This window comes from Marmota flaviventris, chromosome 2, assembly GCF_047511675.1.
Source record: "Marmota flaviventris isolate mMarFla1 chromosome 2, mMarFla1.hap1, whole genome shotgun sequence".
NCBI lineage: Eukaryota > Metazoa > Chordata > Mammalia > Rodentia > Sciuridae > Marmota > Marmota flaviventris.
Window position 1 is genome coordinate 71,076,669 of NC_092499.1, and position 4,704 is coordinate 71,081,372.

The 4,704-nt window shown below is 39.8% G+C and overlaps 1 pseudogene; it reads right to left on the reverse strand.

The window, feature by feature from the left end:
* Positions 1 to 2,172: 2,172 nt before the first annotated feature.
* Positions 2,173 to 2,268, reverse strand: LOC114088307 (U6 spliceosomal RNA; annotated as a pseudogene).
* Positions 2,269 to 4,704: the final 2,436 nt, after the last annotated feature.

A 4,704-nucleotide genomic window follows, 5' to 3' on the forward strand; every position in this document is an offset into this window, starting at 1 on the left:
TGGAACTTCTTACACTGCCAATTTGCTGAAGATGCATTTAAAGGCATTACTCTTGTCATCAAGTTGCTCACCATCCACTCACCTCAAGCAGATTATAAAACTATACTTAATATTAGTGTGATGAATACTATGAAAGAGTTAAGCACAATGCAACATGGGAACACCTAGGAGAATCTCCTAATCCAGGCCCTAAGAGAATAAGTATACTTTCTAAAGTAGAACTGAGTTCTGAAAAGAGGGAAACTATTAAGGATATGGAGATGAGATAGGAAGGATGCTGTAGACATACAGAAAAAGCAAGTACAAAGACACACAAAAAAATTAGAGAACATATTAGGAGGTTCCATCACTGGGGGAAGAGAGGCAAGGAAAAGAAGTTGGCAGTGTTTGGAACAATATATAAGAGATCTCAAAGCCTGGACCTGTACCAGTAAATTTTCTCCCTGGATGTCTGTCTGCTAAGTGTGAGTCTCTTCAGTGAAGGATAATTGACTATCCTAAGACAGAGAATGCTGAAGAGATTTAGAGACCTATCTCCCTTGGAGCCATTTACTTACATTCCAGAATGATTAAAAAAAAAAGAAAGAAAGAAAGATAAAGGCCTTCCCTTCCTCTTCCTCCCCAGAGAAAATTTGTTTACATTTCATAGCAATTTTCTCTACAGGTATTGGCAGGTGTCCCAGCCACAACATACAAACTCCAAGTCTCATAGTTGCAGTGTTCCTCTCCTATAGCGTAAAACCCTACTGCATATCCAGGTGAATATGTGGCCATCATCATGTAGCCCATGGGAACTGGCATTAATATGTTGTCTGAATAATAAACGGCCTGTTTGCTGGTGTTTCTATCAGTACATATACATACATATAAATCACAAACTCCTCACAGTTTTGCAGTTTGGACCTTAACGTCAACTACACAAGCATTCAAACTCCCACCTGAAAATAATCATTAGGTACTAAATTTTAGAAATCATTATTTCTCCTGTTAAGGAAAGTAATCGTCCCTCCTATAAAGCATCACAAAGAAAGAAGAATGAATTATGTAAGAAGTAATGTCCTCTGGCACTTGGTCCCCAAGGACAACGACTATTTTATATTCATTAGACTATTTTCCTTGAGGGAATGCTACATATAGAAATAACATCATCATAGTTTTGTTTTAGAAAGATTAATTTGGCAACAATGAGATGTGGCAGGGATGGGGCAGATGAGGGGGGGAAGTAGAAGAAAACCAGGCCAAAACTGATGAGGTAGTGTAGAGAAGGGACAGATTATAAAGAACATACAGAAACAGAACCAAAAAGACTGTCACTGACTGAATATTTTGATGAAATTAAGGAAATTATTGTTATAGTTTTAGATGTTATATTGTGGTTGTCCAAAAAGAAAAGTCTTTTTAGAGATTCATATTGAATTATTTCTAAATAAAATTATATGATTTCTCTGGATTTCATTCAAAATCATGGTGGCAGGGGAGGGATGTGTGGAGGTATACGTGAAAAAAAGATCCTGAGTTGGTAATTGTGGAAGTTGGTACTGTGGGTGACACTGTGATGAGACACCAGATGTCTCAGGAATGACATATTTACTTTCCCGGCTATGGGTATGTAGCAGATGGTCTTCAGCTGTTAGTCCTCTGGGAATTGCTAAGCTGAGGAAAGGTCACGTCTCCTTCTGGGGGCAGCCTGCATCCAATGACTAGTTGGTGACCAGTGTAAAGGCCAGACCCTCCCAGTAGCTTGAGACAACTCTTGAGGACCAGCTCCAGAGCTTCCCAAGTGGCTGGTGAAGGCAGCGACTGGGACTGTGTGTCAGCTTCCTGCCTCTCTCTCTCTGCCTGTTTCTAATCTTTTCTCTTTCACATGTGCTTATCCCAAAAGCATTCCCCCCCAAAATCACCTGCAGTTTTATGTCAGAGTCTACTTCTGAGGGAACCTAAACTGGAGAATTTTTGGCATTATTCCCTTTACTTTTGTATATGTTCAAGTTCCCACAACGAAAATTTAAGCCAGATAAAGGATTGTGCCAAACTGGATTTGGTGGGTGAGGCAGTAGTGACAATTGACCTCTACAGTTCTGGTTTCTGAGACTGAGTGGTGCCATTCATTGAGCAGGGGATGCAGGATGAGGAGCCATTTGGAAGATAGATAAGGGGTTAGTTGTTCTTTTAAAAAATATGGAACACTTCATGAATTTGTATATCATCCTTGTGCTAGTCTTCTCTGTATCATTTCAGTTTTAATCTATGTGCTGCTGAAGTAAGCACCAGGAGTTAGCTTTAGACAGGACAAATGTGAGGCACCTGAAGAAAGCAGTCTGGGCTGGTGATACAGAGTGTCAAGCTACAGATAGGTCAGAAAAGGAAATAGTGGTTTAAAACATCTCTCTTTTTTTTTTTTTCATTTTTCTTTTTGGAACCAGGGATTGAACCTAGGGCCTGGTACATGTTAGGCAAGTGCTCTTAACACTGACCTACATTCCCAGTCTAGTTTATGATGGCTTAAATGACCAATATAAATTTTATTTAGCCTTGAACTGTAGTTGCACAATTACAGTTAAATGATGTTGAAGTACCTCATAGAATGGGAATTAACCACTCTCGATGACCGGAACCACATTCTACAATATTTACTTATTATTATTGTTTTTGCAGTACTGAGGAGTGAACCCAAGAGCACTCTACCACAGAGCTACTCCCCCCAGCCTTTTTTTTTTTAATTTTGAGACTAGGTCTTACTAAGTCAACCTTGGACATTGGATCCTCCTGCCTCAGCCTCCTGAGTAGCTAGGGTTAAAGGTGTACGCCATAGTACCTGGCTACAATATTTATTATATTTTGCATTTTCTCAGCCCTACTGAATAAATGAATTCCACTAGAGAAGATAGAAAATAGTCCTGTTTTGCCCATTCTGTTCTCTGGTCAAAATTATCTAGTCCTCATGTCACACATTAAATCCTCTTTTACCTTCGATTATGTTAATTATTCTTGTATAAGCAGAGTGGAAGGCTTTTGGAAAAAAAAAAGATGAATCAGATGGAAACCTGTGTTTCAAAGAAACTAAGTTTAATAGGGGAGATAAGACAACTATAAATTATCATACAGTTAAAAAAAAGAGGTGAGAGAATGAAAGATGTAGTGATAAGTAAGTTTATAAAGGTGACAAATGTTTGCTATTCAGGAGGCTCTAAGAAGCAGCATGGACTGATGCAAAGCACCTACTCAGACCATGCTATCTCCTAACTTTCTCTTGTAGGACTCTATTAGGCTTCCCTGTAAATATTCTACAGGAGATTAGGGGTTTATAACGGTTTATGCCACAGCTCATGTAGTATACCTACCTATAAAAGATTTTTGTCATAGCATTATATGTAAAACCATGTTTTAAAAATCCATCCCAAAGAGCAAATAATATTATCCCAAAATATCTGGAAAGGAATCCTGCATAATATAGTGCTTTTTAACGTCTTAATATTTCAAAGATCTCTAAAGATAGAACCGACTTCATAGAATCCTAGTCTACTTGTCAGGCTATATATGTAACAGTTCTCAGCTTTTTAAAAGACATGACCATTTTGATGAACATTACAGGTCCCACCCAGCCTGTTCTTCTCTGTGGAGAATTGTCCATCTGTAATGATTTAAGCAAACATAGGACCAAAAGAACTATAGCACTCTCCTTAAATGATACCTGTCTAAACACATACTATAGATCTGTTTTCATTAGCAAAGAGCATTTGAAACACCTCAACCACAATTTTATTTATTTATTTAATTTAATTTAATTTTTTTGTGGTGCTGGGGATTGAACTCAGGGCCTTGTGCCTGTAAGGCAAGCAAGCTATCAACCTAGCTATATCCCCAGCCCTCAACCACGATTTTTAAAAACGGTCCTCATTTTCTATGAAATTCTATTTGAAAAACCACAATTACGTTTCCTGAAAGAAGCAGCTTAAAATATAAAATATGGTGAGCTATGGATTAGCAGAGGTGAGGATACTTTTTCTAAACAATACTAGGCCTTTTTACTTTACAATTAACAGTGGACTCAACATACCAAAACTATAGAGATTAAATTTAAGGCCCCAACTTTTTGTATGCTATAAATTCACCTAACCTTTAGCACAAAAGACCCTCAATAACTGACGCGCAGCAAAATTAAAAAACCGAGCAAAAAAACAACCCAACAAAAAAACTCACCCCCTGGGGCAGCTATACATTTATTTATTAGTCATATCTCAAAGTGCTTTATTTAAAATGAATTGAGTGTTCATGGACATTAAAGGGGGTATATTTAAACAACTCTATTTCAGATTATATGAGGACTAACTTAAAGTACAGTTTTAGCCATAGTAGAGTTAACTAAGGCCTAAAGTATTCAGAGACCTCAGAAATTTTCCTATTCAAAGGATAGATTCACATCCCAAAGCTTCCGCCTGGGAATTCGGGACGTAGCTGTCAAAGGCAAGGTTGAGGGAATGGCTCTATCGGTCACCGAAGACAAAGGCGGGCCGCCGCGCCCCCTCCCCGCCCGCAGATCCTCGCACATGCGCTCGCACACGTAGGCGGGAGCCGCTGGCGCAGCCGCGCCCAGCACACGCGGCCGCCGCGTGCGGACTGGAGCCCTGGGGCCCAGGGGCCGCGGCCCGGGCGGGGGCCCACGACGGGGTGTTGCGCCCGAGCACGTACCGGGGCGTGGCCGGC